General features: G+C 38.5%; 1 long non-coding RNA gene and 1 pseudogene across 3 annotated transcripts; one reads left to right on the forward strand and one right to left on the reverse strand.

Annotated features, from left to right (window-relative positions):
• The first annotated feature begins 9,099 nt into the window (after positions 1 to 9,099).
• On the forward strand, positions 9,100 to 17,746 carry LOC308692764 (NLR family CARD domain-containing protein 3-like; annotated as a pseudogene). The gene is made up of 6 exons (XR_014032247.1): positions 9,100 to 9,143; positions 10,205 to 10,420; positions 11,037 to 12,957; positions 13,209 to 13,382; positions 13,480 to 13,653; positions 17,013 to 17,746. The product of XR_014032247.1 is annotated as an NLR family CARD domain-containing protein 3-like (transcript).
• Positions 17,747 to 24,404: 6,658 nt separating this feature from the next.
• On the reverse strand, positions 24,405 to 25,526 carry LOC308692765. 2 transcript variants are annotated; one of them, XR_014030371.1, is made up of 3 exons: positions 25,392 to 25,526; positions 25,231 to 25,321; positions 24,405 to 24,774 (listed from the first exon to the last, which is right to left on the reverse strand). It is a non-coding gene; the product is annotated as an uncharacterized lncRNA (long non-coding RNA). The 2 variants fall into 2 exon arrangements; XR_014030372.1 differs by having other exon boundaries at positions 24,405 to 25,163.
• Positions 25,527 to 25,974: the final 448 nt, after the last annotated feature.

The following is a 25,974-nucleotide window of genomic DNA, read 5'->3' on the forward strand; positions in this document are numbered from 1 at the left end:
ACGATACTCACACAACTCAACGATACCAACACAACTCAACGATACCCACACAACTCAACACAACTCAACAATACCAACACAACTCAACGATACCCACACAACTCAACGATACCCACACAACTCAACAATACAAACACAACTCAACGATACCCACACAACTCAACGATACCAACACAACTCAACAATACCAACACAACTCAACGATACCAACACAACTCAACATTACCAACACAACTCAACGATACCAACACAACTAAACACAACTCAATGATACCAACACAAGTCAGCGATACCAACACAACTAGTCAAGTCAAGTCAAGTCAACTTTATTTATATAGCGCTTTTCACAATACAGATTGTATCAAAGCAGCTTCACAGTATTAAATAAAATAGTACATCAGTGTTTGTTTCTGGTGTAAAACATCCACGTTTGGTAATGCAGATCAATAGCACTGGTGAATCGATTAATCAATTTAAGCATCCCCAACTGAGCAAGCCAAAGGCAACAGTGGCAAGGAACCGAAAAACTCCATTAGGTGACCTAATGGAGAAAAAAAAAACCTTGGGAGAAGCCAGGCTCAGTCGGGGGCCAGTTCTCCTCTGGCGTTTATGAAGTAGAGACCGGATTTAACTGTAAGATTAAAATATTATATGAATGCCTTTTTGAGTTACACAACTCAACACAACTCAACGATACCAACTCAACTCAACTATACCAACAGAACTCAACACAACTTAACGATACCAACACAACTCACCGATACCCACACAACTCAACACAACTCAACAATACCAACACAACTCAACAATACCAACACAACTCAACAATACCAACACAACTCAACAATACCAACACAACTCAACAATACCCACACAACTGAACACAACTCAACGATACCAACACAACTAAACACAACTCACCGATACCCACACAACTCAACACAACTCAACAATACCAACACAACTCAACAATACCAACACAACTCAACGATACCAACACAACTCAACAATACCAACACAACTCAACGATACCCACACAACTGAACACAACTCAACGATACCAACACAACTAAACACAACTCAACGATACCAACACAATTCAACTATACCAACACAACTCAACACAACTCAACGATACCAACACAACTCACCGATACCCACACAACTCAACACAACTCAATGATACCAACACAACTCAACGATACCAACACAACTAAACACAACTCAACGATACTACCACAACTCAACTATACCAACAGAACTCAACACAACTCAACGATACCAACACAACTCACCGATACCCACACAACTCAACACAACTCAACAATACCAACACAACTCAACAATACCAACACAACTCAACGATACCAACACAACGATACCCACACAACTCAACAATACCAACAGATCTCAACACAACTCAATGATACCAACACAACTCACCGATACCCACACAACTCAACACAACTCAACAATACCAACACAACTCAACGATACCAACACAACTCAACAATACCAACACAACTCAACGATACCCACACAACTGAACACAACTCAACGATACCAACACAACTAAACACAACTCAACGATACCAACACAATTCAACTACACCAACACAACTCAACACAACTCAACAATACCAACTCAACTCAACAATACCAACACAACTCAACGATACCAACACAACTCAACAATACCAACACAACTCAACGATACCCACACAACTGAACACAACTCAACGATACCAACACAACTAAACACAACTCAACGATACCAACACAATTCAACTATACCAACACAACTCAACACAACTCAACGATACCAACACAACTCACCGATACCCTTACAACTCAACACAACTCAATGATACCAACACAACTCAACGATACCAACAAAACTAAACACAACTCAACGATACTACCACAACTCAACTATACCAACAGAACTCAACACAACTCAACGATACCAACACAACTCACCGATACCCACACAACTCAACACAACTCAACGATACCAACACAACTCAACAATACCCACACAACTCAACACAACTCAACGATACCAACACAACTAAACACAACTCAACGATACTCACACAACTCAATGATACCAACACAACTCAACGATACCAACACAACTCAACACAACTCAACAATACCAACACAACTCAACGATACCCACACAACTCAACGATACTCACACAACTCAACGATACCAACACAACTCAACGATACCCACACAACTCAACACAACTCAACAATACCAACACAACTCAACGATACCCACACAACTCAACGATACCCACACAACTCAACAATACAAACACAACTCAACGATACCCACACAACTCAACGATACCAACACAACTCAACAATACCAACACAACTCAACGATACCAACACAACTCAACATTACCAACACAACTCAACGATACCAACACAACTAAACACAACTCAATGATACCAACACAAGTCAGCGATACCAACACAACTAGTCAAGTCAAGTCAAGTCAACTTTATTTATATAGCGCTTTTCACAATACAGATTGTATCAAAGCAGCTTCACAGTATTAAATAAAATAGTACATCAGTGTTTGTTTCTGGTGTAAAACATCCACGTTTGGTAATGCAGATCAATAGCACTGGTGAATCGATTAATCAATTTAAGCATCCCCAACTGAGCAAGCCAAAGGCAACAGTGGCAAGGAACCGAAAAACTCCATTAGGTGACCTAATGGAGAAAAAAAAAACCTTGGGAGAAGCCAGGCTCAGTCGGGGGCCAGTTCTCCTCTGGCGTTTATGAAGTAGAGACCGGATTTAACTGTAAGATTAAAATATTATATGAATGCCTTTTTGAGTTACACAACTCAACACAACTCAACGATACCAACTCAACTCAACTATACCAACAGAACTCAACACAACTTAACGATACCAACACAACTCACCGATACCCACACAACTCAACACAACTCAACAATACCAACACAACTCAACAATACCAACACAACTCAACAATACCAACACAACTCAACAATACCCACACAACTGAACACAACTCAACGATACCAACACAACTAAACACAACTCACCGATACCCACACAACTCAACACAACTCAACAATACCAACACAACTCAACAATACCAACACAACTCAACGATACCAACACAACTCAACAATACCAACACAACTCAACGATACCCACACAACTGAACACAACTCAACGATACCAACACAACTAAACACAACTCAACGATACCAACACAATTCAACTATACCAACACAACTCAACACAACTCAACGATACCAACACAACTCACCGATACCCACACAACTCAACACAACTCAATGATACCAACACAACTCAACGATACCAACACAACTAAACACAACTCAACGATACTACCACAACTCAACTATACCAACAGAACTCAACACAACTCAACGATACCAACACAACTCACCGATACCCACACAACTCAACACAACTCAACAATACCAACACAACTCAACAATACCAACACAACTCAACGATACCAACACAACGATACCCACACAACTCAACAATACCAACAGATCTCAACACAACTCAATGATACCAACACAACTCACCGATACCCACACAACTCAACACAACTCAACAATACCAACACAACTCAACGATACCAACACAACTCAACAATACCAACACAACTCAACGATACCCACACAACTGAACACAACTCAACGATACCAACACAACTAAACACAACTCAACGATACCAACACAATTCAACTACACCAACACAACTCAACACAACTCAACAATACCAACTCAACTCAACAATACCAACACAACTCAACGATACCAACACAACTCAACAATACCAACACAACTCAACGATACCCACACAACTGAACACAACTCAACGATACCAACACAACTAAACACAACTCAACGATACCAACACAATTCAACTACACCAACACAACTCAACACAACTCAACGATACCAACACAACTCACCGATACCCACACAACTCAACACAACTCAATGATACCAACACAACTCAACGATACCAACACAACTAAACACAACTCAACGATACCAACACAACTCAACTATACCAACAGAACTCAACACAACTCAACGATACCAACACAACTCACCGATACCCACACAACTCAACACAACTCAACAATACCAACACAACTCAACAATACCAACACAACTCAACGATACCCACACAACTGAACACAACTCAACGATACCAACACAACTAAACACAACTCAACGATACCAACACAATTCAACTATACCAACACAACTCAACACAACTCAACGATACCAACACAACTCACCGATACCCACACAACTCAACACAACTCAATGATACCAACACAACTCAACGATACCAACACAACTAAACACAACTCAACGATACTACCACAACTCAACTATACCAACAGAACTCAACACAACTCAACGATACCAACACAACTCACTGATACCCACACAACTCAACACAACTCAACAATACCAACACAACTCAACAATACCAACACAACTCAACGATACCAACACAACTCAACAATAACAACACAACTCAACGATACCCACACAACTGAACACAACTCAACGATACCAACACAACTAAACACAACTCAACGATACCAACACAATTCAACTATACCAACACAACTCAACACAACTCAACGATACCAACACAACTCAACTATACCAACAGAACTCAACACAACTCAACGATACCAACACAACTCACCGATACCCACACAACTCAACACAACTCAACAATACCAACACAACTCAACAATACCAACACAACTCAACGATACCAACACAACTCAACAATACCAACACAACTCAACGATACCCACACAACTGAACACAACTCAACGATACCAACACAACTAAACACAACTCAACGATACCAACACAATTCAACTATACCAACACAACTCAACACAACTCAACGATACCAACACAACTCACGGATACCCACACAACTCAACACAACTCAATGATACCAACACAACTCAACGATACCAACACAACTAAACACAACTCAATGATACCAACACAACTCAACTATACCAACAGATCTCAACACAACTCAATGATACCAACACAACTCACCGATACCCACACAACTCAACACAACTCAACAATACCAACTCAACTCAACAATACCAACACAACTCAACGATACCAACACAACTCAACAATACCAACACAACTCAACGATACCCACACAACTGAACACAACTCAACGATACCAACACAACTAAACACAACTCAACGATACCAACACAATTCAACTACACCAACACAACTCAACACAACTCAACGATACCAACACAACTCACCGATACCCACACAACTCAACACAACTCAATGATACCAACACAACTCAACGATACCAACACAACTAAACACAACTCAACGATACCAACACAACTCAACTATACCAACAGAACTCAACACAACTCAACGATACCAACACAACTCACCGATACCCACACAACTCAACACAACTCAACAATACCAACACAACTCAACAATACCAACACAACTCACCGATACCCACACAACTCAACACAACTCAACAATACCAACACAGCTCAACGATACCAACACAACTCAACGATACCAACACAACTAAACACTACTCAATGATACCAACAGAACTCAACGATACCAACACAACTAAACACAACTCAACGATACCAACACAACTCAACTATACCAACAGAACTCAACACAACTCAACAATACCAACACAACTCACCGATACCCACACAACTCAACACAACTCAACAATACCAACACAACTCAACGATACCAACACAACTCAACGATACCAACACAACTAAACACTACTCAATGATACCAACACAACTCAACGATACCAACACAACTAAACACAACTCAACGATACCAACACAACTCAACTATACCAACAGAACTCAACACAACTCAACAATACCAACACAACTCACCGATACCCACACAACTCAACACAACTCAACAATACCAACACAACTCAACGATACCAACACAACTCAATGATACCAACACAACTCAACAATACCAACACAACTCAACGATACCCACACAACTAAACACAACTCAACGATACCAACACAACTAAACACAACTCAACAATACCAACACAACTTAACTATACCAACACAACTCAACACAACTCAACGATACCAACACAACTCAACAATACCAACACAACTCAACGATACCCACACAACTAAACACAACTCAATGATACCAACACAACTCAACGATACCAACACAACTCAACAATACCAACTAGGGGTGTAACGGTACGTGTATTCGTACCGGACCGTTTCGGTACAGGGCTTTCGGTACGGTGCACGTGTGTACCGAATGACCGAATGCAATATTTTGTGTGCGGAACATAGGTACATTTTCGTGTTTCCACACGAACATATTAAGTGGCGGAAGTCTCCGCGTTCAGCGCAAATCCCGCCCTGCAGCTGATTCTAAAGTTTTACCCGTCGTCACTGTAACCTAAACCAATGAAATCGACTGCAGGGCGAAAAAAAGCTTTTCCGCTCCGTGTGCGCCGCCGCACTCTCCGTTCCGTGTGTGTGTGTGTGTCTGTCTCTGCTCAATGTTCAATGTTCAATGTTTGACTCCGTGTTTGCGCTGCGCATTCTGCTCTGTCGTTAACGGCCCAAACGCTCCAATCATGTACCGATCACGCACTGGAAAAGCAAAGTCCGCTCAAATAACGTGAAATTTCTCAGTAGTAGACTTCTGTTTGCTGAGCTGGTATAGTCATGCTGGCAACAATGGTAAAATGACCTGCTCTGATCACATGCTCTGGTAATAATAGCTTTGTAGGACTATATTTTATTTTGATAATTAGAAAAAAAATATTTAAAAAAAAATCTTAAATTGATTTTGTTGATTGATTACTGAAAAATAATAATACATTGATATATTTATGTTTAATATTATTTTAATATAGGTCTATTTTCTGTTCCTTTTTTCCCCCGGTGTTTCATTTAATTAGGTGATTCTAAGTTTAATTATTGATGATTACAAGCTTGGAGGAATTGCAATTAATTACAGCAAATTGTGCAATTAATTAGTTAAAAAAATTTTATCGATTCCCAGCCTTAATTTTTAAATATGAGCAGGCCTAAAAGCTGGGATTGGTAATGCTGCTCTGTAATCATAGTTATTTATTTATATTTTTCATTAAATTTATTATGTGATATTGGTTTGAGACTGAGAGTATTTTATTTAGTGGAGAACTTTGTAGCAGTATTTTATTTCTTATTCTTTTTTTAATTTTATATATATTTTATTATATTTTATTAAAAAGTGTTTAAAAAAGTGTAAACAAATTGTTAAAAAAAGTTTATAGTAATAAACAACCTGCAGTTTAATGTTTGCATTTCTTTCCCTTACTGTACCGAAAATAAACCGAACCGTGACTTTAAAACCGAGGTACGTACCGAACCGTGATTTTTGCTTACCGTTACACCCCTAATACCAACACAACTCACCGATACCCACACAACTCAATACAACTCAACAATACCAACACAACTCAACGATACCAACACAACTCAACAATACCAACACAACTCAACGATACCAACACAATTAAACACAACTCAACGATACCCACACAACTCAACACAACTCAACGATACCAACACAACTCAACGATACCAACACAACTCAATGATACCAACACAACTCACCTCAATGATACCAACACAACTTAATGATACCAACACAACTCAACGATACCAACACAGAAACACTACATCTTCCCCAGCTCCTCTTACGTTTTTAACATTTGTACTGCAGAAGTAGTTCATCTCGACAGGTTATTCTCTGCCTCACAAAATGTGCCCATGTTGTAATTTTTACACACAATAAACACCACATTCACTGAACCCCTCTATGCTGGATTTGGTTTTAACAATGATTCCACAGTAGATCTGTGTCAGATTTAACAACCTCCTTTGAGGAACCACAGAGATGTCACACATGCGATTTTACTCTCACTATTCAAGTGGTTAACTCATTAATCAATGTTAATTAGTTAACATTAGTTAGTGTATTAGCTAACATGAACTAACAATGAGCAACACATTTGTTACTGAATTTTGTAATATTTGTTAATGTTAGTTAATAAAAATACAGCTGTTCATTGTTTGTTCATGTTAGTTCACAGTGCATTAAATAATGTTAACAAATACAACCTTTGATTTTAATAATGTATTAGTAAATGTTGAAATTATTATTAATTAAGATAAATAAATGCTGTAGAATAATTGTTCATTCTTAGTTCATGTTAACTAAGGTAGTTAACTAATGTTCACTAATGAACCTTCTTGTAAAGTTTTACCTATTTTTTTAATGTTCCATTCCAGTATATGTATATTTTGGATGCAATGTAATTTGGAAAGTGTCTGCCAAATGCATAAATGTAAATGTAACACTTCTTTAAAAAGTCTTGTTCTGTTTTGGGTTATCATGACATTATATGTTAACTTTTAATAGTGTCATTATTCATTTGTCTCAATTTTGCAGTGGTTTTATTTGTATTGCTTTTTTCGTACTTTACTGTGCTTAATGTGAGATGATCAAATTTGTTATATGACTGAATCAATATGACTTCAGTTTCAGCAGTGAAAATAACTGGTCAGATCAGGTGAACATGTCTCTTTAATGGAACATCTGCACTGTGTAACACTGGGTTACTGGTTTTCTTCAATTAATCTTTGCACATGGTGATGGTGAATCACATTAACTGTCATGTTGTGATTTTAGACAGTTTTAACTGTAGGTAGGTCAGAAGTAACACACATACTGGTAACATACATACTGGTAAGCGACAGCATAAAGCTTTTTTTAAATAATATTTATAGTAATACAACTTCAATTCATACGGTGTGTGTGTTTAATCACCTAAACCATCTTAAAGCATGACTGCTTTGAGAATGTGATGCTCTGCACCACTAGATGGAGTATGATTGCTTTTCAAATGGCTGGAAGTGAAAGTAAAAGAGGATGAAAGATTCTCTATGCCAAGGCTTTAAACCTGTTAGAACTGGATATTTAAACGGCCGCATATTTTGGTAAGTCCAAAACTTATTCTTAACCATGTAGTCATAAAAATGAGCATCAATTTTTTTCTTGTTTTGTTTTTCTTCCTTACATGACGTTTTAAATCTAGATAATTATATTTTGATGTGATTTTTGGTTAAACTCTTATGTCAATACAATAGCGATCTTTAACCAGCTTTGATGAAAATAAAAACTAAAGCTAAATTATTTTTGGAATTTACTACATATTTGATACAATTTTTGTTACAGTATTTTAAACTGTCAGTATTTTCATATCCTACATTCACACACTGCTGTAGCAAATATTAAAATCTGAAGAAACTGTAAGAACTTAGAATGTGTCATATGTCAGGTATATTCATATGAATATGGTGAGTATAACAAAAATACCTCATCAACAACTCACAATGAACTAATTTAAACTAATTAATATCTGAACTACATATTAATATATATTTTCATTAATATAAATTAATGCCATCTACTTGTATACCTTATAGCCTCTAATTGGGGTTTTACCTCAAACATAATTACAACAAGCTGAATATGCTAATAAATACTAATTGATTATTAAAACTGAATAAATACATAAACACAAAACAGAAGTTCTGTGAAATATCTGCACAATTCTCTATGATCGCCCATCATTATGTGTGTGTTTGTCTGTTATTGAGTGTCTGTTCCTCTCTGCAGAGGATGTGGTTTTTTGGCATGTGACAGTGTCTGTCTGGGCAGAAATGTGACTACACAGTCTCTTTCGTTTATTCAAGTAAAATAAATTGTGTTTAGGATGACCAAAGCACAAGAAGGCAAGAATAAAAAAACCTGATCCCCAACAGAACAATTTCAGCTTAAGTGTTTATAGGGAGGATATGGTTTCTAAATACACCCTTTAAACAACTATCTTTGGTTATACTAGAATTAACTATAATTTTACTTTATCAAATTATGAGAAAGATAATGAGATATCAAAGCGGTTTCTGCAGTTTCCAAATATACTGTTGGTTGCAGCATGTTAACTTTGGTAAAGCATTACTGTACTTCAGAAAAACTCTGTGTTTCCAAATTAAAGGTCTGCAATCAGTTTCTCAACACTCATTTGTAAGAGTAAGTAAGAGTTGAAGGACAGTGACTTTAAAATGAGTCTCCATGTCAAGAGAGACGATGAGGGCACTGCCTCTAAAATGAGATCTCCATATCCTGGATCAACCTCTGTGTCTCTGAAGAGTAATCAATCCATGAGTAATCCTCCAGAACTCAGTGATGGATCCGTGACCTCTGACCCCAGGTAATACACTAGTGTATAAAGACTTTTCTCTGAGCACTTGACTGAATCCTGTTAATGCAGCACTGTCTCTCTTTAATAGTATTAAAAATTAAAAAAGAGTAGTTTTTTCTGTAGTCTGTGTACTATTTATTACATTAATCTCTATACTAACCTGTACTCATCTGAACAGTCTTTTAAACTCATATTACAGCACTTATGTCACTGAATAATTTTTGTATACCTTCTTTGTACACGAATAAATGTAAATCTGAAGTGCATTCAAACTACACAAGTGTGTAAAATGCTTGCGTGAGAGAACGGCGCGTGGCTGGTGGCGTGATTGATAATGATTGACACCTGCACGACGCACCGGTCTCGTATCTCTCACGGAGGAGTGAAAGCATAAAAGGAGGAGCGACGACAGTGAATAGAGAGATAGGACCAAGCCTGGACTTATGTTGTGTTTTATTATGTGTGGCACCATTCGTCTGTGAGGGGCTGCCGTCTTTACTTCTGTTTTGTATTTGTTTATTTATTTATCAAAAGTTGTTGAACGTTTGCCGGTTCCCGCCATTCTTCTTCCCACAACAACAACAAACTTTTTTACAATGTTGTTTTTTGTTTTTGTCTGCATCAGCAGCAGACAGGAATCTGAGTCTCCCGAACCCAGCAGTGTGTCTGTGAAGTCCATGGATTGTCCTCTTGACTTCAGATATGGAACAGAGACCTCTGACCTCATGGTGGATGACACACAAGCAGCCCTGCTAGTGGAGACTGGAGACCACATACTGGATGATGAACTACAGAGAGTCAAAGACCAACACAAAACAAGCATGAAGAACAAGTACGAGAGATTATTTGAGGGAATGAAACTACAGGGGAATGAAACCCTCCTGAACAGGATCTACACACAGCTCTACATCATAGAGGGAGAGAGAGAAGGAGTGAATGAAGAACATGAGGTTTTACAGATGGAGAAAACAGCCAGAACACAACACTCACAATACACTCCAATCTACTGCAATGACATCTTTAAAGCCTCACCTGAACCAGGATGTGAGAAAGAGCAAATCAAGTTCTTACTAAAGGCATCGCTGGAATCGGGAAAACCGTCTCTGTGCAGAAGTTCATTCTGGACTGGGCCGAGGGAAAAGACAATCATGATGTGGATTTCATGTTTGTTCTTCCATTTCGAGAGCTGAACTTGATCCGAGATCATCAGTACAGTCTTCATAGACTTCTGCTGGACTTTCATCCTGAACTTCAAGATCTGGACTCAAAGATTTATGAGGAGTGTAAAGTTGTGTTCATCTTTGATGGTCTGGATGAAAGCAGAATCCCACTGATGTTTTCAGACACTCAGGAAGTTTCTGATGTGACTGAGACTTCATCAGTGGATGTGTTGATGTCAAACCTTTTTAAAGGAGATCTGCTTCCCTCGGCTCTCATCTGGATCACCTCCAGACCAGCAGCAGCCAATCAGATCCCCTCCAAATACATCCACCGTCTGACAGAGATTCAGGGATTCAATGAGCCTCAGAAGGAGGAATATTTCAGGAAGAGAATCAGTGACGAGCATCAAGCCAGCAGAATCATCTCACACATCAGAAGAGCAAGAAGCCTCCACATCATGTGCCACATACCCGTCTTCTGCTGGATCTCCTCCACTGTGCTTCAGAAGCTCCTGGAAGAAGATCTGAGTGCAGAAATCCCTCAAACTCTGACTGAAATGTACATCCACTTCCTGCTGATTCAGATCAACATGAGGAATCAGAAGTATGAAGAGAGAGATCCAGAGAAACTCCTGCAGTCCAACAGAGAAGTGATTGTGAAACTTGCTGAAGTGGCTTTCCATCAGCTGATGAAGGGCAATGTGATGTTCTATGAGGAGGACCTGGCAGAGAGCGGCATAGACGTCACTGACGTCTCAGTGCATTCTGGGATTTGCACTGAGATCTTTGAGGAATCTGTGATTCATCAGAGGAAAGTCTACAGCTTCATTCATCTGAGCGTTCAGGAGTTTCTCGCTGCTTTCTATGTGTTTTATCATTATGTTATAAAAAATGTTGACACATTGCAGTTCTGTGATGTGATGCATAATCTGCATAGAGATGCAGTAAATAAAGCTCTTGAGAGTGAGAAGGGACAACTGGATCTGTTCCTGCGGTTCCTCCTGGGTGTCTCACTGGAGTCCAATCAAAGACTCTTACAGGATCTACTGACACACACAGAGAACAGCTCAGAGAGCATCAGGAGAACCACACAGTACATTAAAGAGAAGATCAATGATGGACATGGACTCTCCATTGAAAGATCCATCAATCTGTTCCTCTGTCTGCTGGAAGTGAAAGATCAGACTTTTTCCAGAGAGATTGAAGAGTTTCTGAAATCAGACAAACACTCAGAGAAGAAACTCTCTCCTGCTTTCTGCTCAACAATCTCCTACATGCTTCAGATGTCAGAGGAGGTGCTGGATGAGCTGGACCTCAAGAAATAAACACATCAGATGAGGGTAGAAGAAGACTGATACCAGCTGTGATCAACTGCAGAAAAGCTCTGTAAGCATTTAATTCTCAATGAAGATTCTGGTTAAAACATTTTAAGTAACATCTTAAGTAAGTAACTGCTCAGTTCACCCATCAACAGATAAATGTTTTTATTGCAGTATTAAAAATTTAAATGTAACAAAATTCTGACAAAATTTCTGATTTAATTTCCCTCTCTGTAGGTTGTAAGGCTGTATGGTGACAGAGGAAGGCTGTGGTTATGTGTCTGTAGATGATCAGTCTGTTGATGTGTGTGTCTGTAGGTTGTCAGGCTGTATGGTGACAGAGGAAGGCTGTGGTTATGTGTCTTCAGCTCTGAGTTCAAACCCCTCACACCTGAGAGAGCTGGATCTGAGTAACAATGACCTGCATGATTCAGGAGTGAAGCTGCTCTCTGGTGGACTGAAGAGTCCAACGTGTCAGCTGGAGATACTGAGGTATAGTATGGTGGTCATAATGCTGATATGTGTTTGTATGTGATCTGACTGTGTATGTGTGTCTGTAGATGATCAGTCTGTTGATGTGTGTCTGTAGGTTGTCGGGCTGTATGGTGACAGAAGAAGGCTGTGGTTATGTGTCTTCAGCTCTGAGTTCAAACCCCTCACACCTGACAGAGCTGGATCTGAGCTACAATCACCCAGGAGAATCAGGAGTTCAGCTGCTCAACGACAAACTCAATGATCCAAACTGCTCACTGAAGATACTCAAGTATGGGGGGCAATGTAACACATTGGGCCCTATTTTAACGATCTGAAACGCAAGTGTCAAGCGCAAAGCGCAAGTAACTTTGTGGGCGGGTCTTGGGCGCTGTTGCTATTTTCCCGGCGGGATAAATGACTCTTGCGCCCGGCGCAAATCTAAAAGGGGTTGGTCTGAAGTAGATTCATTATTCATAGGTGTGGTTTGGGCGTAACGTGAAATAAACCAATCAGAGAGTCATCTCACATTCCCTTTAAGAGCAGACGCGCTTTTTCCATAGCAGATTGCTATTGTAATGGCGGATTTGCCAGGCGCAATTGTTTTCTAAACCTGCAAAATAGCATGAGGGAACGTTTGCGCCGGAACACGCCTCCTCTTTGCGCTGAACCGCCCCCGGGAGCGCAAGTGTATTTCTTAGTTAACCGACGTGCGTCTGTGGAGGGAAAAGTCCGCTTTGCGCGGGTGCAAAATAGGAATGATACGGTGTACAAAGTCAATTGCGCTGGGTGCAAGATAGGGCCCATTGACTTGTGTGTGTCTGTGGCTGCGTTTACACTTGTCTTTTCAATGTGTATGTGGACAACATCTGGATACAGGTCGCATGTTAACCCCCTGAGGTCGGCTATCGCGCCGGCGCAGCCATATCCTGGTCATCCAGAGAGATTTGATGGTGGTGAACGGGTTCTGTGTCGGGAGAGTCTGACTGGGCGCTGTTACTGGGAGGCTGAATGGAGCGGCTGGGGTCATGCAGCAGTGGCCTATAAGGGAATCATGAATCATAGGCTCGTTTTTTTCCATATGAGTGCAAAAAAATAATAAAAAAAAAATATTAATTTTTATCTTATATGCTTGTTTTATACATCAATCGATCCTGTTTAGTGTGTATTTTTTTTGTGTATGCTCATAATAAAAACAAAGTGTTGTGCTTTTCGCCAAATAAAGAAAAATAAACATGATGCGAGTTCTGCCTACTCTCCGTCAGTGAAGTCAATTCTGAAACGCGTCCGAAAATGAACTGTAACTCAGCGAAAATGTAGGCCCTGTTTCTCATTCATTCTGTCTCTCACACTTATTTAACAGTGTTATGAACTATTTTTGACAAAGATGCCTTGTATTTCAGATGCCTGTAATCTCACACTGGATCCAAACACTGCAAACACTTACATCGTTCTGTCAGAGGAGAACAGGAAGGCAACACATGTTAAGGAGCCGCAGCCATATCCTGGTCATCCAGAGAGATTTGATGGTGGTGAACGGGTTCTGTGTCGGGAGAGTCTGACTGGGCGCTGTTACTGGGAGGCTGAATGGAGCGGCTGGGGTCATGCAGCAGTGGCCTATAAGGGAATCATGAATCATAGGCTCGTTTTTTTCCATATGAGTGCAAAAAAATAATAAAAAAAAAATATTAATTTTTATCTTATATGCTTGTGTTATACATCAATCGATCCTGTTTAGTGTGTATTTTTTTTGTGTATGCTCATAATAAAAGCAAAGTGTTGTGCTTTTCGCCAAATAAAGAAAAATAAACATGATGCGAGTTCTGCCTACTCTCCGTCAGTGAAGTCAATTCTGAAACGCGTCCGAAAATGAACTGTAACTCAGCGAATACTCAGTCAAACAGGCATACAGTCACACAGGCATGAAGCTTGAATTCTATTCTTTCAAATGAAGTAATTTTTATAAAAAAAAAATATTCACAGTTTATATAATATGTATGTAAAGAGAGAGATGTCAGTCGTTCTCATCTCAGCTAATTAAGTTTTAATGTGACTCCGCCTACGGAGACCGCGCTATTCAAACGCAAATGTGAGGCGATCCATACAAACCTGTGAAACGGCCACATCCACTGGATAAGGCCGGTGAAACACTGGATGCGTGGCGTAAGCGTCTCAGCTGCGTGGCGTGTCCGTTTTTATTTCGGCTCCCATGTTAACAGTTTAGAGTTTGCACACTGCCTGTGTGAGACGCGCGTCTCAGGCGTGGCACGAGCCGCGTGGAAAACGCGTGCATTCTAGAAATAGAACCGACGCCTATTTTTCACGCGACACGCAAGCGTCTTGGAAGCGTTTCCATGCAAAATTGAATAGGAAAATCTGTTTATTTGTCATTTTGACACGAATACATATTAATAAATGTCCTTTTGATGTTTAAAAGTGTCTAGGTTTTGACATAAATGCAAATATAAATGTAATTTTACAAAATATGATCGATTTTCAAATACTGCTGTATTGAATGAACAGCTTTTAGCAAACTCTATTGCTATACTGAGATGAGGAATATATACTGTATGTGTTTTGTCAAAAATAAAGTCAACTAACTAATGAATCCTTTACTTTGAAATACGTATGATAAAATGTATACTTTAGTTTTGAAAGACGTTGACTAGTTTTGAAAAGATTATAAAGTATGTATGTGCATGCATATATACAGTATATGTGTGTGTGTATATATGAAGAGTTCAGATGCAAAAGCCTCTAAATGCCATCTGAAATTTTCTCCTAGAATGATCATTTTTATGAAGCTTGTATATTTAAGTTAGCTATAGGTGACACACCTGAATGAATGGCTCATTAAGTATGCAGGGACGTAGTCTCACCAGGTGTGAACTACTACATATGCATGATGCTGTTGGAGCGTTTACGCCCCATCCGCATATTGGCTTTCCAAACTAAAAGTGTTTCACAAAACTAAAATCAATGTATCGTTTTTTTGTGAATGATTAGGCAGGATGATTTTCATATCATTTTGAAGAAAAAACACTAGGCGATGAAATCCATTAGTCAAAAGTCTTATTGCCACATATTTAGTATGTGTTTTGTGGCCTTATTTCAGAAACTTTAATTTTTATTTTTTTCGATAACCATGCATAAACATTATTCTCTCAAAAATGAAAACATGTACATACATGTGGCTCACATATTATGGAAGTCCTGTTTGTGCTATATAGAGTGAATTTACACCTTTGCCATTAATATGTTTATAAGCAACTGAAAAAAGCACAAATGTCAGGGCATGTCAGAACATCTCAAGGACCCCAAAAACACCCCAGACCCCAGAGGGTTAATGCCAAGTGTAAACGCAGCCTCCGACAAGAGTTTTTAAACTGGGACACTCATCATTATTCCTCCATGTCCATGCTTATAATTCTTCCTTTTGGATTCAAATATTGGCCAGGATAAATATTTATATTTGTTACGATCCATATTTATAGATCAGATTTATTCTAACAGATAATAGTGGTTTAAAATAGCATATAGTGGAGCAAAAGATAAACTTTTAATATTATATCTCATATTCTCTATATTACTTGAGCACTTTCTAAATAATTAAACATTAATAATTTGTGGTTCTTATTTGTCTCTTTCTAGTTTGGACTTTGGAGGCCATTTCAGAATCACAGCAGGACTAAGAAAATGTAGGCCCTGTTTCTCATTCATTCTGTCTCTCACACTTATTTAACAGTGTTATGAACTATTTTTGACAAAGATGCCTTGTATTTCAGATGCCTGTAATCTCACACTGGATCCAAACACTGCAAACACTTACATCGTTCTGTCAGAGGAGAACAGGAAGGCAACACATGTTAAGGAGCCGCAGCCATATCCTGGTCATCCAGAGAGATTTGATGGTGGTGAACGGGTTCTGTGTCGGGAGAGTCTGACTGGGCGCTGTTACTGGGAGGCTGAATGGAGCGGCTGGGGTCATGCAGCAGTGGCCTATAAGGGAATCATGAGGAAGGGAGGTAGTGACAGCAGGTTTGGATACAATGACAAATCCTGGAGTCTGGACCGCTCTGATAACAGGTTCACTGTCTGGCACGATAAAAAGCGGACTGACTTATCAGACCCTTCACCCCTATCTAATAGAGTAGGAGTGTATCTGGACTGGCCGGCCGGCACTCTGTCCTTCTACAGCGTTTCTGACACACACACACTCACACGCTTACACACATACAACACCATATTCACTGAACCCCTCTATGCTGGATTCAGGGTTTATGATTCTGAACTGACTCTGTGTCAGATTACTAAACAAAGAGACAAACTCTAACTTACACACTTTAAAATTAAATCATATGTAAATTTAAATTATTATAAGTGAGCCTCTTGCATGATTTTTTTAAAGACCTTTTATTGACCTTTTATGATACGGTTTCTGTGGCAAAGCTTCTGCAATGGCTCTCAGCTTGCTCTTTTTAATTATTCCACTGCTTTCCTTGCAAGGAGAAAGAGAAGAGCATGCAGAAAAGAGTTTAAAAAAGATGATTGTGAAAAGATTAACAGGTACCGCTATTGTTGTGTTCCGCTGGGATCTGAAAGAGTGTTTGGGTTTTACAGTCATTGTATCTTTTTTATTCACAGTATTCACACCCATTATTACGCACACTTGAATATGTATACCAACTCCTACTCCTTACAACTACTAAAGCCATGTAATAAGTAAGCAAGAGTGAGAGTTGAATACTTTAAATACTTAAAAAAAATTCATTTATTAATAAAATTAAACTGTATACTCCACAGTGATGAATCCTAAAACAAGCTATAAGCTGCACTGGCATAACCATACCATGTATGAAATGGACAAAACATTGTTAAATAAATAAACAAATAAAGTGATGTAGATGTCTCAATTTTATTTCAGTATATTGTTCATAATCACCTACACGAAGGCTGCCTCACAAACACATTTTGTCAGGTCCCAAAAAATACACTGTTCACAAACAAGATTACTGCCAGCTACTCACTGTTATTGTTGACGAATGGTGATTATTAACAAAATAATGTTCTCAATTTCAATAAGACTGTATTGTGACTTTTTATGTTTGTTTTCATTCATTTGTAGTCTTGTCAGTTGCCAGTGTGTTAATTGTTTTTGTCATCCTCAGTTTCACCTGCCGGTTTTAGAGTCTGGGTTCAGGTGTGTCTAGTTACAGTAATTAGTCTCATTAGTTCCTCTGTTTACAGTATACTTACACCCTGTGGGTCTTTCTGCTCATGGGCAGGTCTACGATATGTTACGTTGGTTGCTATATTTGTTATCCTCATTCCTGAAAATCTGTTTTGTAAAGATTTGAGTTTGTTCTTGTAATTAATGTTAAAACTGCTGCACTTAAATCTTGCTTCATCTCTGCTTTAACCAGCCCGTGATATAACGCAGACACATTGAAAAAACAGTAACACTTTACATGTTGACCTTTATGTTGACACTGCACGCTCACTCAGAGCCATCAGGGGGAGGTGTTTAAAGATGTGATTGGGCCAGCCCAGTGTCAATCAAGAAAAGAACCAATGAGCAGCTGATCTACGTGTTTCATGGGCCGGTCTGTCAGAAAAAAAATAAAAAAAATAAAAGAGATGTATCGGCCCAAAAGCACGTCAGCCCAGCGGGAAAATGTCCTCTCTGCCAGACAGCCAATCCACACCTGGATTAGGCTATACTATTTATGATTAGTTGTATATAAAAATAATGTACATCCAATGTCCCCATTTAGATTTAACATGTAATAATCAAATAATTAAATCAGGCCATGTTAAGGAAGCATCAGTAAATGATCCCCTCCTCCAGACTCTAGATGATGGAGGTGTTTACAGATCATATACAGAGAGTTTCTAGAGAGAGCAGCTTTTTACTTTGTAGGTTTCTGTTTTATTTTCATTTTTAAAATAAGGTGTGATGTTTGTGACAGAAGTGTTCATTATGAGCACAGAAAAATACTGTAATGTCAGACACCAAGCAGGATATGCTTTATTGACACAACCATTAATATATAACAGGCATGCTGGGTAACTGACAGCACAACAATACAAAGTAAAAGCTTCATTTACAAATTGTAAAACACTGACCAGATCCGTGAAATAATGACAAAGAGCGTTATAGTTTTTTTTAAAGGTTACCAGATCCTGCGATATCCAGGCATTTTCAAGTTTTTTTTTAAACTCATTACAGCCTCTCAATGACAGGTAATACATATCACTAAGATACAAATCACCCTCCAGCCTTTATTTATTTACCTTATTTATTTACTATCTCACCACAAGCTATTTGATAGTAAGGGAAAACCCTACAAAGTCACAAATCTGTTAAAGTACTAACAAAATTTGCACACTAGTCCGCTTCCATTTAAATCTCCCCACATTTATCTTCTTATATATTTCAAATTCATCATCTGGCAGGCTTTCACTGAATTTCTCAGCTTTATCAAGGGAAGAGCAGTTTTCTCCTTTTGAAAGGTTTACACTTGGATCAATTTCACAACAACTGAGGCATCCTTACCCTCTTTTAGGGAAGGTAAGGACCCCACTGATGAGGCTAACCTGATCCCACACATTAAACTCTTGGTTCTTTCTTTCAAGTTTTTGAATCCATTGATTTCCCTCCCGGTTTTTATGGGTTTGACAAATGGCTTGTGCTCTCCAGATGATTTGATGTCCATCATAAGCAACCAATGGGTTGGATGTAAATGGTGGAAATGTTTTGAAATTCCCATTAAACTGAGGGCTGTGAACGAGAACAATATACTCAATCTCCTGCTTGGAAAAGTTGGTCCCGTATACCCTGAGAACCGGCTCTTTGCATCAGCTCCTCCATCAGCTCAGTAAGAGGAAATGTGAAGTGGAGGTTGCCGTAGCGTGAGGTTAGATGTGGTGAAATCACTCAGAAACGGCTGCTGAGCTGCTCTTTCTTCTCCGGTTCTCTCTCTGGAACGAACTCCCGAGGAAACGCTACTCAGATGCTCTTATATCAGCTTCATTAATTTTCAGGCTTCACCATGAAATTAATCTTTATCAAGACCCTTGAATCCCCCTGAAATCACAATCTGTGGGTGTTTTGTCTTATTAGTGACATGAGCCACTTCTGTGATGTGAAATTCAATAGGAGTTGGATAATCTGGGATGTTCTTTGAAAGATAGTTGAAAATTTGTTCTCCTTTTATGTCATCTCTCAATTTCAGATATTGTATTGCAATGTATTCTCCTTCACGGACTGATTCTTTTGCTTGAAGAGCATTTCTTCTTGCATTGAAGTTTGCCTGGGGAGATAAGGAACATTTAGTTAAGGTAGGTTTAATTCTAGCCACATTCAATGAAATGAAAGTTTACTTCCGCAGTGCACAAATACATACTATAAATACTCTCTAGACAAATAACACTGATCAGTGATACAGGGTCACAAAGTAAAGGACATTTAATGGGAAGGACAGTGATAGTATCAGAAATAGTGTTAATAATGTGATAAAGTGTGGTGCTTGGCACTGTCATACAAACACATTGATTAATCATTCACAAAGGTTACATCCGTTTGTTAGTTCTAACTGAAATGTTAGGGTGTATTATAAATATGAGGTCTGAACAATCTGCAAACTGTGTACCTACAGTAGTTTATAAATCAAGAGCATGGACAAAATAGCACACAACTGAAACTATTTTGTTGTAAAACTGCTGTTAAATTAACAAGCAATTTTCATATTTTCATATATTATAAAAATGCTGCAATACTGTAAAGTGTTGACAGCTGGGTGCATTAAAAACAATACAATTTATTCAGCACATTTTGGTTCTCACTATATTATTTTAATGTGTCTGCTATGAGTTTAATGCCAAATGAATAGGATTGCCTACTTACTGTGTTTGCCATTTGGTGAGGTTTATGTTTTCAAGCCAAGTGTGATGTTGTTCTGCTCTGCTGCGTGACGACTGAGATCCGCCGCTGGTTTTACAGGCTTTCCCTCTGAACACTTCCACACCTATGAGGGCTTTCTTTAGAAACAACACTTCTCTTCTTTAACTTATCCTGCGTCATCACACAGGAAACGTGTTAGTTCGGAACAAATAAATACAAAAATGATAAAGAGTAAATAAAGCAAAATAATGTATTACAAAACAAGCTAAAAAAAAATCTACATTTTGTACTAACAAAGCCAAAGAGAATCAGTTTATCTTAACCCAACTGCTTTTTTGCACGTTAAAGGATATTTAGGCCTCGGGCAGCTTCTTGCGCATGCAAAAGATCATGCATGCTCTGTAACTGTCATTTCTAAGAGCTGTCTATCTTTATGTGTCCGTGAGTCACTATTCACTTCCTTTATCTCAGTCACCATAGAGAATGTGTACGAGTGAAGACATGTCATGTAGCCTCTTCAGTATTTTTCCATGACTGCCTTAGAAGTTGTTTTTTAAGACGTATCTATCACAAGCAATCCTGATGTTAACCTGTGTAGCAAAAAGATTACAATTATTACAATTGTACAATTCAGTCCCAGCTCATTTCAATATTTCAAAATTACGAAACTATAAAATCCCTTCTCAAACTGACACAAATCTCTTCCTCTGTTCGATTGCAGCCAGTGCCGGCCCGAGCCTTTTGGGGGCCCTAAGCAGAATTTGATTTGGGGGCCCCCTCCCACCACGCGGAGTCACCTGTGCTTGACGATTATTGACACAATGTCACTCTATAATGTTACATTATAAATTAATACAATGAGGTTATGTATTAATACAAAATAAATAGCCTACTTAATAAAAAATAGATACTTAAATAAAAATGTTTTAACTTTTTCTTTACTCTTTTAATAACTCTTTGAAACTTCTGAAAACAAACTGTCAAAAAACATATAAAAAAAAATTATTTGCAAAATATCCTCCAACGTTTTGCAACCCTTTGCAGTTTGAATGATGTCTTATATGAACATGACGGAGTATGTGTTTATGTTTCCACTGTTCGATCGCGTCCGCGCCTCACACACACACACACACACACACACACACACACACACACACACACACACACACACACACACACACAACATAGGCTATTCCAGCACTGCAATCTTGACATCGCAGCCTGTTCGTTATAGCCGTAATAAAAAATAATAATAAAATAGTCAAACTAACATATAAAAATTACACTGCTCTTTTTAAATAGTCAGTAGTAGCCTACAATTCGTACCATTCAGTGCTGCGTAGCCTAAGCACCGCTCCACTGTGATGTTTCCAAGCACATTTTTGCGCATGTGAAGAGAATGATTTTTTCCCTCGATATTGGATTTCAAGCACATTTTTGCGCTTGTGAAGAGGATGATTTTTTCCCTCGATATTGGAACGTGGGTGAAGTACAAAGAAGCCTATAATAAATAATAGTTTACCATCCAAATCCATCGCGAATGTTGAAACATTTTGATTCTAATGAGAGAGATCCGCTTTCACTTTCGCTTTAAATTATTTCGTTTTGGCTTGTTTATAGTTATTTTTTTATTCTTGTTCTGTTCTGAATATCATTAAATTTAAAGGATAAATCATTGATCAAATCAAATTTGTGTGAAATGGCTTAACATTAGGCTACCGTGACTTTGCGCACGAGTTTTCTATGCACGCGAGGTTATGCGCATATGACTCAAACACTGGCAGACACAGCAGCAGTTGTAGGCAGGTATATTGATCATGAAATCAGAATTTTCTTGTCTTGAATTATTAATCCATTCATTAATTTATGTCACTTGTTTAATTTAATTAGGCCTAATATGTAAAAAAAAAAAAAAAAAAAAAAAAAAACTCGCTTGGGGGCCCCCTGGTGGCGAGGGGGCCCCAAGCAGCCGCTTAGTTCGCTTATGCCTCGGGCCGGCCCTGATTGCAGCTGTGAGGATCCAGTATGAAATGCCCCGTTGATTTCCTGAGGGGTTCCACCTGGATGCTCTAATCAGTCTGTCCTTTAAAAGAAGCTCTTGCTTGATCATCGGGGCTCCATGTTTATTTTGTTTTGCTTTTATGAGTTTTGTTGTTGTGACTTCTGGAGACATACATCACATTAGCTTACACTGCATTACGTTTCATGCCATTTCATGCATACACTGTACTTTACACCACTGATCTGACTGATGCCATATTTACACTTGTTTGGTTTAGTTTCGGTTCTTCTTTTGTTAATAAATTTCGTGTTAAAAGTAACAGCTCTGTGTGTCCCTATTTACCGTTTAGCGGTTCTCTCATTGCAGATGAGAAATGATAATCTAGATCATCTTTCAGTTTTATGCTCACTCTCTCTTCACTACACTGAATGAAAAAACATAAAACACTCATTATCATTATTATTAATCACATTAATAACTCTCAAAAAGACTAATTATAATGTTGGAAAGACACGTCACAGACTTTTTAAGCATATTAGTCTTCTGTTCTTAATGAAATAAGACTGCTGACCTTCAGCTAATGTGACAATGAAGCATTATTGTAGCATGATATTTAATGAAGTGTGCTCGCTTTGTTCCATGTATTTTGTACTTTTATCATATTGTTTCATTTTAGCATGGTTCAGTTTTGTAAAATTCTGACTCTTTCATATTTTTAAATAACTTTTCGCAGTGTTGTTTACTTTCTGTAAGCCCCTTTGATCATTCTAAAACAAACTCTCGTTCAGTTTCATAAAAACATTTAGAGTTTTTGGAACAAAATACTTGATTGCTCAAGACATGCATGCAACAATCTTCCCAGAGTCCGTCTAACTGGCTTTTTCATTTCAAACTCTATCATTAGTGTATGACACATTCATATTTTTATAAAATTTTTAGATGAATTAGAGATTCATAATTCATAAAACATCTATGAAGCAGATGTGGCAATGCTGAAGGAAGGGGGAGGGGGAAAATCAACGTTATAAGTACGTTTGAACAAATACAATCCGACTACGCCACCCCGTAATAAAACGGGGAAATGACCAAAATAAGGGACACAGGTTCGTAGGCTGAAATAATCCGAGAGAGGCGTGTGAACAATGTACAAAAAGACTTTATTCAATCATCATAAATAGTTAAAATGTTCCATGATAATCAATGTCTGGTCACCATCAAGCACTATCGCGATCAGATACTCTGTGTACTGGACAAAAATAAAGATGTCAATTAGAAAATAGTCACAACAAAAAAAAAATAAACAAAAGACATAAAAGACACAGGCTTTCCAGTGGCTGGGGCAGGCTAGATGGAGTGGAGACCCTATCTGTGGATTTGTGTAACACGCACACACACATACACACACAGTGAGAGGTGAATCCAAGCAGCACTGCACTCCACACAACTGCACCACCACCTGTAGTACTCCAAACTAGCTAGCTAGCCTCCCAGCCTCGAGCCAGCAGTGCCTAGAATACACCAAAGCAAACAAAACAAATTAAGTTCAATAATACAGTGGAAATATTTCCATCAAAGTAAACAAAAACATTTATAAAGAACACTATTACAATAACAAGCTTGAACTACTGAAAATATACAAAACAAAATACTAGTAAACAACAACATAAACACACAAAATGAAATGAATACAACAGTTCGAATGATCACTGAAGCAGGTCCCAGAATCAGAGTTCCCCGAGCGTAAACTCTTAACAGGGCACGAATGACATTAATAATGCCCTAGATGTAAACCAGCCCCAAAAACAGCAGGAAAGGAAAAACAGCAGCGCATCCTCCTTTAACAACGGATATAAACTTCCGCCTTCAAGAAACGCGATGGAAGAGACAGCTCAGCGCACTAAGGAAGAATGCTTAATTAGATACTGGTCTTGTGAAAAAGAGGAAGCAGATTAAATCACACTTACCCCACGCAATTCCTCGTGCCACACGGGGTGTATGGTCACTCACAGCTCATAATGAATTAACATGCAGGAAGACTTTTCACTGATTTCACGGCTAAGAGTTAAACAGATAATTAATCACCCGACGCCAAAATAACAGTAGGTAAACAGAATCGCACACATACCTAACATGCAGTGGACAGCCTATGACCCAACCAGGCATAAAACGCACTGAAAAAAGAGAAAGTCTACATTTAAAATCCACATGCTCACGTCTATTAGCCAAACAGCTACAAACCAAGAGAAACCACGTACCGTCTACACCAGCGCGCTCAGTATGGGCGGTCCCAGTCGTGACGCACACCAGGCGATCTAACTCCAGCCTTAAAATACCATCAGTGCCACCTCCAATAGGCTATGGTGGGTGACAATCATGTACCAATGAGCCAATGAAACTGAACTACGTCACCCACCTTACCACACAGAGAAACTTGTAAATAAAGGAAAGATCACATTCATTACAGTAGATAAGAGATAATAAATCATTGCTCCACCATTGCTCTAAACAAAATGTTTTCATTATTGGTAATTTTCTGGCAAAAAACTGAAAACAATTTTTTTTTTTTTTTTTTTAAATAACTAACTCCCCCAAAATTTCCCAGAAATAACACATGAAATATGTAGCTGAACTCCTACGTCCTGAAAAAAAGACTCCATACAATTTAATTCCTAAAAATGTGTAAACCCCCAAGACTGACTTTCATGCTG

The sequence above is a fragment of the Scardinius erythrophthalmus genome (genome assembly GCF_964197995.2).
Source record: "Scardinius erythrophthalmus genome assembly, chromosome: 6".
Taxonomy (NCBI): Eukaryota; Metazoa; Chordata; class Actinopteri; order Cypriniformes; family Leuciscidae; genus Scardinius; species Scardinius erythrophthalmus.